Consider the following 15400-nt stretch of genomic DNA (forward strand, 5'->3'; position numbering starts at 1 on the left):
TTGCCATCTATATTCTTTGAAAAAAACCATACATCTGAAACATAGGTAGCGTTGACTATGAGATAATTGCTGATAAAATCATATAATTTATCCTTAAATTTTATAGTTCAGAATTTAATGCGAAATATTCAGTTTTGTTTCGAAAATTTTGTATATCTGATTCGTTGTACCCACAATGTTTTATACAGACTTGGCAAAAAAAAAATTAATAGTCTATTGTGGCAACCAAAAAAAATTTACAAAATCGTCAGTAAATACTAGTTGAATATTTCAATTTCAATTTATATGTACTTAACATCGAATATAATGCACACATTCTGAATATACTATAAAGAATGCAACAATTAAGAGTAAGAAAAAAAACTAGATCTACGTAGCAAGGCCAACGTGAGGTGATGCGGCAACCTTTGTTCGGCTTCGCCAAGTAGTGTTGCGAGAACACTCGCAACACTTTGGTTTTTTTCCCTCGCTTCGATTAAACGCTGAAGTTGTTAAGTTGTGAAGCTGTTAAATCCCTTACATTTCTTACCACTGAGAAATTGGTCTTACCATCAAATACACAGGAAACAAATAATAGGTACGCAAACTAGAACCACATTTTTGTATAGCCTACTGTTTGAAATATGGTCAGTCAGTTGGGTACCCAAAACAATCTATTGGCATTTTCTCAAAAAAACATCTTAAAATCTTCCTCTTCTTTTGAAGCCCCTATACTTCAGAACCATACTTAACTCTATCATCAATTTAGCTTCCAATATTCTAATCTGGGCTTGAAGACTTTTCTTCATATCCTGTCAAACTTTTTTCAACAGTGGAAAAATATCCTGGGACTTAGGTGTTCAGGTGTCGGGTATTCGGTTAGGTATTAATTGTAGGTATTAGGTATTCAGTTAGGTCAATTAAGCTGTCTGCTTGATCAATGTTTCGTTACCCAGTGTCACCTGTTCATTTTGACTTACTCCTAGCCTTAGCAACCTAGTCTACTAAACATTAATTTTCAAACCTATTGTAGCATCCTGAACTTGCAAAACGTCTAGAAGCTCATTCATTGTCCTCATACTTTCATCTAGGATGCTGAAATCATCCACAAAATCTAACTCCAAGAAATATTTACTTCCCCCATTGGTTCCATGTTTTACATTAGCCTTTGCTTATCTCCTTAGGCCCAAGTCCATCAAAATAATCTATGCAAATAGGCAGAGAACACAAAACTGCTTAACTCTTGATTTTGAACAAAACCAGCTACTAACCTCTATTACTACCTTGACTTTAGCTTTGTTATTTATGTACATAGCACTGATTACTTTGATGTATTTGTTTGTTGGGCTACACCATAAAAAGAAAATACCTTTGATAAAGGTCTTCAATAAGCTGAATCAAACCATTGCTCATAATCTATAGAAATGACGACTAAAGGTAATTGATAACTCAGGCACTTCTTAATTATTAATGTCCTAGTAAAACTGTGTACATTCTCTATGCTTCCTAAAAGCACACTGTTCTTCTCTTAAAGTTTTGTCTACTGTATTTCCTAGTCTACAAATTATACCCTGGATTGCAGTCACTAGCAATAGGACAAATCCTGTGTTCTTACTATGATTACCATCATAATAATTAATTAGCTAGACTGTGGAAACTTTTTAATTAGAAAGGCTGTGGCTGATACCTAAAAATAAACAATTTGCTTACATCACTTTTGTTCTACAGAGGTTTCAATTAGGATTTTCTTTAAATTCCTAGGTGCTACCCTTTTTCATAAATCACATTCATAATCTTTAGTGACTTATTTCTAAGCCCATAACCACCATATTTAAGAACCCCTTTTACCAATTATCAGCACATGGGGCATTATCATGTTTTAATCATTTTAGTACTGTCACTAATTGTTCCTCACAAAATAAATCATCCTTCAAATTTCATCGTCCTAGCTCATCTGGAATTGCTTAAACCAGCAAAACCAGAACAGACAGACAGACCGACCGACAGAATTTGCGCTCGCTATAAGTCACTTGGTTAATACCAAGTGCCATAAAAACCAATAAAAAAAATGACTTTCATCCCAACCCAAATCAGAGCAAACGGTCCCAACCAAAAATCTACCACCTTTTCAAGGGGAGAGGCGTACACCCCTCGCTCTCTTTCCTGCCTGGATCCATCACTGCTTCTAAGGTCCCTTACTCAAAACGTGTCAAAAACTTGAACAATTAATCAGCGGCTTTTTGAACAGATTTCTTTAATAAGGGAATAGGATACTGACTTTATTCAATTAAGTCCTTTAACACAGAAGCCTCAAACTAGAAAATCTGACAAGTTCCTTTGAATCGATCTGACTTCTGAACAACTCATGTAAACTAGTGGGAGGGATATTTTATTTAACCTCTTCTTAGTTTCTGAGTTTCGTCAAAGGCTCATAAGAGCTCCAAAGAAAACCAAGAGAAATGGGTAAGAATTTCCTACTTTCATTTTTGCTTTCTAATGTAGTTGGAATTCTATTAATGTATTGGAATTCGTTCTATTTCTTTAGCTTTTGGTTTCTGTTTCAAATATATTTACGGTCCAATCCTAATTCTTTCCCTTATAATCCTAATTTAACTTTAACATACTCTTTAAATTTTTGCCTTAGAACCATTTTTCTTATTTCACTGTCCATGTGGACTGAATAGTCCCAGGATGGAACCTCAAATTATGTCGATTTATATCAATTTTTTATTCATGTCAATCAATAGAACTGGCTTTACAAACCTACTTCAAAAAGAAGATTAGCTTTAGGGTAATTAGTGTTCTCGGTCTGGTCAGACCGATAGTAAATAAAAAGAGCTAAAAGAGCTTGCTGTTTCCTTTTCTTCTTTCCTTTCGTCAATTTTTAAGTTGTTTGAATCCTCGTTAGAATCTTGTTTTCCTGCAATTGATATTCAAATGAATTTCATTTCAGAAATTAATGCTCACATTTACAAAACAGTTCTCTATAACAGTATTATAAACAGTATTCTATACTCCAGGACATGTATCAATTAAATCCTTTAAGAAGAGTCTAACCGTCATGGACTGACAGAATAAGAAAAGTGGATATGGATTATTTGTGATAAATATAGTGATAAATATGTGATAAATATGGATTATTTGTAGGGAACGAAATAAAGAATTATAATTTTTTTCTTTAATAGTGACAAAAAGGGAAATCTTGTTTAATAGTTTTTGTGTGGATACTAAACTCGTCGGAGAAAAAAAAATAGAACTTGAAATTTTCGATCAAATAAGCCTCCTTCTAAATTGATGACAACCCCATCCACAATAACCTTATATGCCCCAGGACACATCTTAAAACCCTTTCCCAAAGCTTAGGGGACTGTGTCAACCCCAGAGGCATTTTTATATAAGACGTCGACTTATAAATAGATTATAGGCTATTGATTATTAACAAAACTGACTCGTTAGGTCAATCACTTCAAAGAAGACAGTAATCAATCAGTGCCTAAATATTAAAGAAAAATAAAACGGTAATTACGGGTCATTAAAATTATATTAGAATATACGCAGACATACAGAGTATATAAAGACGCTTTAAAAACAACTAAAGAAAAAATCAAACTATCCTGAGAAGACAAAAAAAAAACACCAATAAATTTTTATTACAATATCTTTATAGCAGCCTCGCCTTTTGAATATGTTGGGAAAGTATACACTGAACCTATAGAGAAAACGCGTCAAATGAAAGTAAAAAACAGCTCAGTTTTGAAAAGAAATGGAGACGAGTTTTAAAATTTACCTCCCCCCACCAGCCTCCAAATTGTTTTAAAATTGAAAAAATAGCACTGTATTAAAAAGTGGATCTCGTTCACTGTTTTATCGAATTTTAAGATCAAATCCAAAAGGCATAGGCAACTCTTCAGGTAGTACTGAATCTTTGCTAGGTAATTTGCTACTCTTTACGAGTCATGTGATTCACATTCATTACCCCATATGTTCTTGAAGGTCCTGGGCGCTTAGAGGAAGGGGAGAAGTAGGTGATGCTGGAGGCCAGGAACGATTCGTTGGTAGTGTTTGAAGACCGAAGAGAGTTAAAGTCTGTTCGACATCTTTCAGTTCTCAACATCTTATCAGTAATGAATTTCCAATCTGTTTCTTTTGGAGTGGGGCGCTCTTCTTGCTTTCTAGAAATGGTCTCAGTGAGCAATTGGTACAGCTTTTGGGCATCATTTATTATCTCAAAAGTTTCAATTTCCTTTGCTACCCATCTAAAATATTATTACTTATCCATTTCCAAGCATTTATTTTTGAATTTGGTGGTTGAGCCACCTCTGACTTCTTTGTTAGTGGATCCAACCATTTTTTTTTAAATTAAGAGCAGCAGTACTAAATCGTATGGGGCGGTTTTGAAACTTCACTGAGGTTGGACAGCAAAACGTTTGTTGGGGAATAAGCAGCTCTAGGTGCAAGCTTTAAAATATCAATTTGGAGAGGGGGCTTTAAAAAGGTCCGTGACCAAGAGTGTTTAACATCTTCGGAGCCATAATTTGAAAGTGAAATTGAAATAAATAGAACTTTATTGATTTTTTTACGTCACATGAAAAAAAAACCGCATGTCAGAGGTATTAGACAAGATCCGGATAAGATAAAAAATATGAAATCTATAACCACCAAATAAAAAGCAATTAGGGGTCCAAAATGTGAGGCGCTTGCATATTCTTAGACTAACATATTCCTGTCCATGTCCCTCTTGACTGGAAGGACTTTCTTATCCATCTACCAATATTTCCTCTTATGTAGCCTACTTTACTTACAACACGGAATTGTTACTATGGTTCAAAAATGTTGGTTTTAAATTACCCTAAGTGAAATACCTGAAAAGGGTTCTGGGTCTGTCTAATGAGTTATTTCCTAGAATAGAACTAACCCTTCCAGATGTTTTTAAAATACGTAAAAACTTCAAAATTCTGAGCATTTTGGTTTGATATTTATACATTTTCTAAAGCAACCCCCCCCCCACTCCCCGGTCTAGTCTTTTCTAAATCATATTAAAATTGCCATCTCTTTTACCTGCATATTTTTGCATCAAATTTATCAGGACTTTCTTATACCCCTCTTAGATCTTGACACTGCTTCTTTTCTTACTTATTTTGGGTCCCTTCCCCTTCAGCTAAAAATTCCCCCGTCTCCCTCGGTAAATTTTATCGTTCCTTTGTACCAATTAATGTTTGATTTTCAATATCATAACTTATTTTTACAATCTAAATCCCCAAGCGTCCAGCTCAGAGTAGCTTTCTGACCTTACTCCTTAAATTGCTACCGTACTTTGTTCATTCAAATTTTTACTTTTTGGTACTACTTTTATACATTTCAGACGTGTTTTTACCTTTCATCATTTAATGTTCAACTCTCAAGCCTCACCCCTCCACTCCCCCAAACGGCCAAACTACCTAAAGCTAAGCTTTCCCGAAAGGATTTATACCTTTCATTAGCTCCGGTTTCAGCTTCAATTACACCGGTTACGTAAAGCAAGAACACTGACAATAGATTTTACCAATCTCTTGGTAAAATTTTTCTCTGGGTCATAACCAACACCAGGTAGGCTCTCATGGCAACTTTTGACAGTTACTCTAAACTGGGAAAACGCAAATCTAGATCGCTTGTCAGCTAATCAACATCACTGTATGGAAAAGACATTTCCTTCTGGGTGGTATGTCTGTTATTTGTCTCATGGACATTTTAGACAGATGAATTTGGGGTGAGTGATTTGTTAAAATTTAAAATTTCTCAAATAAAAACAATATCTATGATTTTAGTTACATTTTTCCTATAGCCCGTTAATGTTCGTAAATAAATACTTAAAACTTTTAAATTATAAAAAAGGATTCTATTTTCAAAGTTTTATTGCCTCATACTTGAATCAAGAAAAAATTAATGTTTTTGAATTTAATTTCAGGTATAAATTTTAGTTTCATTTAAAATTATATTTAAATATTCAATTTTGTTCAAAAAGTTATTTTTAAGTTTAAATTATGTCTTAAATATAATTTAATTGATTTGTTTCTATCGGTTGTCTAACTTTAAAACCTCTTTTTCTTCCCTCTCTTTCATAACATAATTTAAACTATGAAATCTAAACCTTCCTGAATTAAGTAATTATCCTTCATTTATTTGACAGAAGTCCATTAACAAACCCATCTATTTGTTGTCAATTTTCTTTCTCACCTGTAATAGATTTACATCTTTAGGCTAATTTAAAACAGATAGATTTTAGAATTAAAATCAAGTTGGTGGCCTTAGAATAAAAGAATTAAGAGCCCTGGCTAATTGAAAAAAAAAGAGCTAAGAGCTCATATGGCACTTGTGACGAGGCAAGAAGAGCTAAGAGCCAAGAGCCCATATGGTATGAGCTCTAACAAAATTCTAAGAATCAATAGATGGAATTAAAAGGAAAATCAGAGGCTTAATACCGGTCAGGATTTAAAATAAGAGCTCTGAGTCTCGATGTCCTTCTAAATATCAAAATTCATGATCCGATCACCCACTCGTAAGTTATGAATACCTCATTTTTTCTAATTTTTTCTCTCCCTTTAGCCCCCCAGATTGTCGAATCTGGGAAAACGACTTTATCAAGTCAATTTGTGCAGCTCCCTGACACACCTACCAATTTTCATCGTCCTAGCACGTCCAGAAGCACCAAACTCGCCAAGTCACTGAACACCTCCCCTCAACTCCCCCAAAGAGAGCGAATCCAGTACGGTTACGTCAATCACGTATCACGGTCATTTGCTTATTCTATCCCCCAAGCTTCATCCCGATACCTCCACTCCAAGTGTTTTCCAAGATTTCCCACTCCAACTCCCCCAAAAGTCAAAAGATTGGTCGGGATTTGAAATAAGAGCTCTGAGACGTGAATTCCTTCTAAATATCAAATTTCATTAAGATCCGATCACCTAGTCGTAAGAAAAAAAATAACCCAATTTTCACGTTTTCCAAGAATTCCGGTCCCCCCCCCCAAACTTCCCCCAATGTCACAGGATCTGGTCGAAATAATTAAAATTAGAGCTTTACAGCACAAGATCCTTTAAATATCAAATTTCATTAAGATCTGGTCAACCTTTCGTAAGTTACAAATACCTCATTTTTCTAAATTACCCCCTCCCCCACAACTCCACCAAAGAGAGCAGATCCAGTCCGGTTATGTCAGTCACGTATCTTGGACAGGTTTTTATTCTTCCCATCAAGTTTCATCCTGATCTCTCCGCTTTAAGTATTTTCTAAGATTTCCGGTCCCCCCCCCTTCCAACTGCCCCCCCCCAATGACACTGGATCCGGTTGAGATTTAAAATAAGAGATCTGAGTTACGAGGTCCTTCTAAATATGAAGTTTCATTAAGATCCGATCAATCCTTCGTAAGTTAAAAATACGTTATTTTTTTTAATTTTTCAGAAATAACACCCCCCCATAGAGCGGATCCGTTCCAATTATGTAAATCACGTATCTAAGACTTCTGGTTATTTTTTCCACCTAGTTTCATCCCGATCCCTCCAATCAAAGCGATTTCCATGATTTTAGGTTCCCCCCCCCAAAAATCCCCCCTCCCAATGTCACCAGATCAGGTCGGGATTTAAAATAAGAGCTTTGAGATACAATATCCTTCTAAATATCAAATTTCATTGAGATCCGATCACCCGTTCTTAAGTTAAAAATACCTAATTTTTTCTAATTTTTTTAATTAAACCCCCCCCCCCCTTCCCAGCTACACCAAAGAGAGCGGATCCGTTCCGATTATGTCCTTCAGGCATCTAGGACTTGTGCTTATTTTTCCCACCAAGTTTCATCCCGATCCCTCCACTCTAAGTGTTTTCCAAGATTTTAGGTTTCCCCGTCCCCACTCCCCCCCCCCCAATGTCACCAGATCCGGTCGGGATTTAAAATAACAGCTCTGAGATACGATATCCTTCCAAATATCAAATTTCATTAAGATCTGATCAACCGTTCGTAAGTTAAAAATACTTCATTTTTTCTATTTTTTCCGAATTAATGGGCCCCCAACTCCCCCCCCCCCCCCAGATGGTCAAATCGGGAAAATGACTGTTTATAATTTAATCTGGTCCAGTCCCTGATATGCCTGCCAAATTTCATCTTCCTAGCTTACATGGAAGTACCTAAAGTAGCAAAACCGGGACCGACAGACAGACAGACAGACAGAATTTGCGATTGCTATATGTCACTCGGTTAATATCAAGTGCCATAAAAACGAAAACTGATAGTCTGAGTAAGAGGCAAAGCTGGCAAAAGCCTTTTTCTTTTTAAGCATCAGGGTAATGAGAGTTTTTATGGATTTTCAAGAAAAACCTCGTACCTTACCCCGAACATAAGACGATACTCATCATCTATAGTTTCAACAGACTCAAACTCTTATTATCCATGATCAACCCCCTCGAAGGAGAAATAGAAGCTAAAACCGTCTTGTTGTCTTACTGAAAAATGCAATATTCTCAATTATATTTAAAGTTCACTTTTTACCTGGCTTTGAAATAGCATTTTACAAGGTAAAAACCACTGAAAATTTAGATTATTTTTTTCATGCTTATAAAAAAAGGAGTAATTCTCGAAACAAGCTATATCATTTTACTGCCACTACGTGAAGTCTATAGGAATAAGAAAGAGAAATTATAGTTTATGAAATATGTCAATTCTGTAGAGAGCTGTGCCTTCAGGCACAAGGTTATTTCTCATGTGTGACATACCGAAAGAATTGGGGGGTAGGGGGCTATTGAACAATTTTGGAACTGTTTGACTATAGTTTTTGCAGAAAGAAAACAGATCCTAAATTGTGAAATATAATGTGACAAAAGCAACAAAGAATCTACAGTAGACAGTTTTGAGAATTTAATGTGACCGTTCAAAGTTGAAGTTTGCAAAATTCTTATTAAAAAATAAACAACAAAAAGTGAACTTTAACAAAAAAAATAATATGAAAAAAACTTCGTTTTCTTAAAGAGTTAAAGAGGCTGCGTCCCAAAGTCGAACCTTAAAACGTACAGGAATTAGAAGAGGCAGTTGGGGGGCTGCCGCCCCCCAAACCCCCAGCTTTTAAAGACTCTTTTGTACAGGTTTTTTTTTGTGGGGGGACTTCATTGTTACTAATTACTAGTTTCGGCGCAATGGTTCTCCTGTCCTCTTGTGTTTAACATTTTTCGAAGTTATTCCATTATTCATTCATTTCAATTTTTTGTTAATTAAAAGAGGGCCATTCCGAAGCCAAGAGCGGGGGGTTAGCAAAAAAACAAAAAACCTGTACAAAAGAGTCTTTAAAAGCTGGGGGTTTGGGGGGCGGCAGCCCCCCAACTGCCTCTTCTAAATCCTGTACGTTTTAAGGTTCGACTTTGGGACGCAGCCTCTTTAACTCTTTAAGAAAACGAAGTTTTTTTCATATTATTTCTGTACGTTTTTCTACAATCCATGGTGGATGTAATTTAATAATTCCTATACTCCTCGTACAGGAATTAGGAGAGGAACTTGGGTGGCTGCCGCCCCCCCCCCCGCTTTTAAATCATTGTATAAAATAGAAAAAAAAATAGATAGAATGACCGAAATGTTTCTTTTGCTCATAAGAAGCTAATATTCTGTTTCCTCTCAATTGATAAGCTGTCCAGGTGTTATCAAAATTATACACTTTTATTTTGATGTTGTGAAAAAAAACCGCCCGTAAGGGACTTGAACCCTAGACCCGAGGATTAAAAGTCCCACGCTCTACCGACCGAGCTAATCACTTGCATGTGTGTAAATATAACTTCTCAATAACTTTAAAAAATTTCAAATTAACATGGGCTCTTATGGAGAGAAATGCGTTAATTAAGTAGCTAATGCGTGGTTTCTGGAAAACAGGGAAGGAGTTATCGGATCGAGCTGAAATTTCGCGGATAAGCTCCTGGGCCGTAAGGGACCTTAACTTGTGAATTTCAGCCCGATCAGACAACGTTAAAAGGCGGGAAGGGGTGAGGTTGGGGGGTCGAAACTTTCGGGGGGTTAAGATTTTCCTACGAAACTTTCCAGGAAAATTACTCGGAGAATTCCGCATCGAATGAGTCTTCGTACACCCAGATCCGATGTCGGCTGTGACCTGTAGGCGTCTAGAAAAAAAAAGAAAATGAATTTTAAGTGGCTATGCGTGGTTTCTGGAAAACAGGGAAGGAGTTATCAGATCCAGCTGAAGTTTCGCGGATGAGCTCCTGGGCCCTAGGGGACCTTAACTTGTGAATTTCAGCCCGATCTGACAACGTTAAAGGGGGGCTGGGGTTGACGGGTCGAAACTTTCGGCCAGATTTTCCCCATTAAGGAAAAGTTGGAGGGGAATGAAATTTGGCAGGTTTCTTAGTTGGAGCTCGGGCTACAAAATGCATCCCTCCCCATCCCTCTGCGACCACTGGAACCGAAGATCGCTTAACATTGTCGTGGGTCGCCTCTTTATAGAGGCACGAGTGTGCCTCCTTGACTATATACATTTACTGATTTAAGAAAACGGTATAACTAACGCAGCAAGAAAACAAGTAGTGTATGCAACAATTTATAGAGATTATGGATCAAACTTGGAAAGTATATAACACTAAGATAAAGAGTGATCGAGGATTTAAAAAAAATTATAGTAGGTGTGGAACTTTTACTTTTCTTTTAAACAAATGACATCTATTTATTTGAAAGATGAATAAGGGTAAATGCTATTGAAATATTTATAATATAAATGAAATCACAGGAAAATGTTAATAAAATAACATTGGGCCTAGCAATAACTGATTTTAATTATTATATTTTGAGTTGAAGCAACAAAATAATAGATATTTTGTGCTCAGCCATCATACTCACTCGTTAGTTTTATCCAAACAATACTAACATAAAGTTGTGATGGCACATTGGGATTGGAAATACAACAGATCAGTTATGCCAGCATGCTGCCAGCATGCAATCTTCTTCAAGGAGATTGCGATAGAACTCGGCGACTCGATAACATTACGTCCCTGTAAAATAATAACATATGTTTAGCGTCTGTCCTTTATAAGAGGTAAAGCGTTAAATCAGTTCAGTTTAGTTTGCTCGGGGTTATTTAAAAAAAAAATATAACAGTCATAACATACATAATTCCTCATTTCTTTGCCAAAAATGCATTCCGAGTCTCTTACCGCCTCAAAACTAAATACGCACTATTGCTCTCCCTCCACTTCTCGGCACGACCATGGACCTACCAGCAAAAAAAAAAACCCTTACAAGTCCCCACCTTTTCATCCAGGAACAAACCACTCCAATCCCCATACACAAAAAAAATATACAATAATGGCTAAAATCACTTAAATATCTATATTTTTAATCAATTTAAACTAATTCAAAACAAGATGATTTTTATTCTCTTTTTGAAAGAACCATGGGAGCTCCTATCTCTCAGTTCAAGCGGTAGGGCATTGTAAGCCTTAGCGCAGACGATGTCAGTCGAAAAATCCGACCTCACTTTTGGCTTATGTCGAATATGGATCTGTGCAGATAGTCTTGTAGTTGGAAGATTCTGTTCGGCTACCAAATGGAATAGATTCCTAAAAGGCGGTGGAAGCAAGCCGGAGAGAAATCTTAAGGCGAAACAAAACAGGAAGGCTCAAACAGCGATTTCAGCGAGAGATAATCGTCTGTGCGTTTGATGATCTTCAAGACATTCTTGTGGATAGAATCCAGTTCTTTCAGATGTGATTTGAACGTCGACTACCATACCATTGCGCAATACTGTAAGTGGGGTTTATTAAGCGCATTGTAGAGAAGGGTAAGGGTTTTACGTGGGAATGTGTGCTTCAGTTTCTTCATGGTACCCAGATTACTTGAAAGCTTTAATTTTATAGCATGGATGTGAGGAAGGAGAAAAAGTTTTTCATCCACTATTGCTCCTAAATATTTTGCACATCCATTTGCTGGTCGGTGAACCTTTCCACGAGACGTCACAATTCCTGTTATTTCCGGGTGAAGAGTTCCTACTCTAGAGAATAATAGGATGTAAGATTTTTCGACATTGATGACAAGTTTGTTGGCATCCATCCATAGACAGGTCTCTTCTATGATGTTTTCAAGCTTCCACTGGAGTGAAGGCATGACGAGTCCGCAACAGGTCATTGTAGTGTCGTCAGCGAATGCTATAAGTTCATCTTGCTTGTTAGTAATGTCCTCAGATGTTTGATCAAAGCATAGGTCACAGCATTTTGGAACGTCATGGTTTGGTTTAAGGATAATAGTTAAGTCATTTACATGGACTAAAAACAAAAGAGGACCGAAGATCGATCCTTGGGGCACACCAAGTTTCACAGTAGTGTCGCTCTTACGGTCGTCATCAATATAGATGCCCCTATTTAAAAGGTAAGATTCAAACCATTGCAGGGCTATCCCTCTCGCTCTAATAAGTGCCAGCTTTCACGGTAAGAATGTATGATATACAGTTAAGTTTTCTTGATGTCAATCAATAGAGCAGCTGGCAGAAGACCTGAGTCAGGTGCCTTATTGATGAATAAGCTTAAGGATGCCAGAAAATCTTCTGTTCAATGACCAGGTCTGAAGCCGAACTGACAATTATTAAAAAATCCTTTTTTTAGAAACTGGTAAAGTAGTATTTGCAAGGGTTTTTCAAAAACTTTTGAAAAGCAGATAATATTGATATGGGTTGGAAGATCGATGAATAGTCCTGAGGGCCACCTTTATGCAGAAGGATTAGTCTTACTTTTTTTTATTATAGAAGGAAAAACACCACTTCTTAGAGACAAGTTTATCAAATAAGTTAATGGCTCTAGGATAGAAGGGAGGACTGCTTTCAGGGCTTTTGTGTGTATCTAGTCAAATCCAAATATTGATGTGCCTTTCAAGGTCTTCACAATTAGCTCTACTTCAGTTGATGTCACAGGAATTATTGCCATTGATTTGGTGCATGCTGAGCCACGGTAATGCGTGTGGGTTTTTGGTGACTTCTCGCAGAATTAGATGTATTTCATCCTATCCATGCAAAAAATGTACTGAGTTCTTTTGCGACCTGAGTGGGTTCCAAAACAGCCTCCCCGTTGACAAAAAGTCTGAAAGGCAATTCTGCTCTCTTATCATTTGGTCGCAAAATCGAATTAATGACCTTCCAGATTTTTCGTCCATCTTTCCCACTTTCCGATATTTTGTTATTCACACAATCTCTTTTTACTTTCCTCAAAAGTGAATAAAGGCATTTCTTAAACATCTCATATCTCTCTAGGTTTTCTCAGTTTGGGTGGTTTCTGTAATTTGCCCATAATTGTTTTTCTTATTTATGCACATGAGTAAGCTTTCGGTAACCCATCGACATATTGGTGTATTTTTTCTACCACGGTTTCGTGGTTTCTCTTTAAAACACGGGTAAAAATATTTACCCAATAAAGAAATATCTTACTTGTGCTGGGGTAGGGGATAGTCAGAAACCAAAATGCTACATTCAAAAATGGCTTAAAATGTGGAATATAATGGTAGAGCTTTACTTCATTTTACTTCATATTCATAAAATTCTAAATTTTCCTTTTGGGAGAATAAAGGCTTGGAAAAAACCTGGGGTTCAACACTCCAAACCATACCCATCAAACAAATATGAGTTAAATACACAAGCTGGTTATACAATATAGACACATGGAGAGCAACACCAACAGGAAGACAAAGGGACATACGGTATTTTATGATGCTTCCTTCTACTGTAATCAAGTCTAATCAATCTTGATTACAAAAGTAATCAAGTAGTGTGTTCGGCTTGTCCATGTGTCTTCTGTACAAAGGAGGAGGGCATATGAGGCAGCCTTTGTGTTCATTTTTAAAAGAAAAAATTACAAAAGCTGTAACAAACAAACACATAAAAAATTTTACTCTGCTCTCATGTTTAGCGTTTAGTCATAAGGGGGGAAATTGATTTTACGAAAAAGATATTAAAGAAAAACCTGGGGATGAACGCTAAAACATTTGCAGTGACAAGGCAGCATCCATTTAGTTCTTGGCAAATTAGTTTTTTAAAATTCTACCAACAAAGAAACTTTTACAGTAAAGTACAGCTACATTAAATACAAACAGTGCATAAATAAAGTTCAATAACAATTTAAGTTTTACACCAAAATAAACCATGCACTCAATTTTTATTTCGATTCGTATGTTTTTATTTGTCATAACATGAAAATTAAATTAAAATCATCACATTAAGCAAAATTACTGGGAATAATAAGCTATGTAGATTAATAGTTTATTATATATTGATATCTGTTCTTGAAAGCTAGGGCAATTTTGGATTTATGAGCCGTATAAAAGGAAAAACATTTAATATATATCCAATTTTTTGTAAATTGCAAATTTTACCAATGTATCTTTTTTTTACTTGATATACATAGTAACTTTAATGATGTCCAGGAACATCCTCGTTATTACCGGAAAGTTTCTACTTAATACTCTTAGAAGTTCCCGAGATATACCAAACACTTTTTTTCTAAAATATAGTAAATTAATGGTATGCTTTCCTTTCTGATAAATAAACTAATTAGAAAATTGCACTAGAATGCTAAAGGAATATTTTGCAAAAGCAAGGTCCAAATAATCTCGAATATCTAATATTCTATCTCTTACATTAACCCTATAATCAATAGTCTATCTACCGAATTATATTTTTCACAATATGTTTCTCTTTTCCTTGGATTAAAGTTGCATGAATCAAAAGAAAATCCAATATAGTATAAAAAATTTGACACATAAAATGTTGGTTTTTGTAGACATTACTATTTTAAAAAAAAAGAAAAAAAATAGATAGAATTATACATTTTTAAAGAATTAAAATGTGTCACCAATGTTAGATTTTCACATTGTTTGACAATAATGAAATCCAAAATAACCTTACATTCCCCCAGGACATAATTTACACACCTTTCCCCTAAGATCTAGGGGGCGAGGGAGGAGTGTCAACTCCAGAAGCAAAGTTTGCACAAAAGGGCTATCTCGTAGTTTGGATCAGTTAAATTTTGAGGGGTTAATGCGTCAGGGTGGAAAGCTTAGATGCCTTTAAGAAAACCTTTAAGATAGAACCTTTAATATCAAATCCTCACTCTTCCTAAGTTGATATAACTACCCCTTCAAAAGTAACCTTATATACCCTCAGGACACAACTTACGACCCTTGCCCCCAAACTCCATAGGTATGTTGCCCTCTGATCACTTTTGAGTCTTCAAAAGAAATCTAGAATTTTCTATGTCAAATCAGACTACTATGTCAATATGACCACCCCATCCAAAATAATCTTACATACCCCAAGGGCACAACTTAAAACTCTCCCCCGAGCTCGGAGGAGGGGGGCTCTGTCAATCCAAGAGTCATTGTCATAAAACACATAGACTAGCTGGGGGAAAGAGGCGCAGGAGGT

The 15400-nt window shown here is 36.1% G+C and overlaps 1 long non-coding RNA gene across 3 annotated transcripts in view; it reads right to left on the bottom strand.

The window, feature by feature from the left end:
* Positions 1 to 1910: 1910 nt before the first annotated feature.
* Positions 1911 to 15400, bottom strand: part of LOC136033583 (uncharacterized) — a 31046-nt gene continuing 17556 nt past the window's right edge. Inside the window, exons 3-4 of one of the 3 annotated variants that reach the window (XR_010618958.1) lie at positions 10837 to 10988; positions 1911 to 2899 (exon numbers count right to left, since the gene is read on the bottom strand). This is a non-coding gene — a long non-coding RNA (uncharacterized LOC136033583). Of the gene's footprint in view, positions 2900 to 3317; positions 4152 to 10836; positions 10989 to 15400 lie in introns of those variants that run through there. The other 2 variants (XR_010618959.1, XR_010618957.1) reach the window with 2 other exon arrangements.

Source organism: Artemia franciscana, chromosome 12 (genome assembly GCF_032884065.1).
Source record: "Artemia franciscana chromosome 12, ASM3288406v1, whole genome shotgun sequence".
In the NCBI taxonomy this organism is placed as follows: domain Eukaryota; kingdom Metazoa; phylum Arthropoda; class Branchiopoda; order Anostraca; family Artemiidae; genus Artemia; species Artemia franciscana.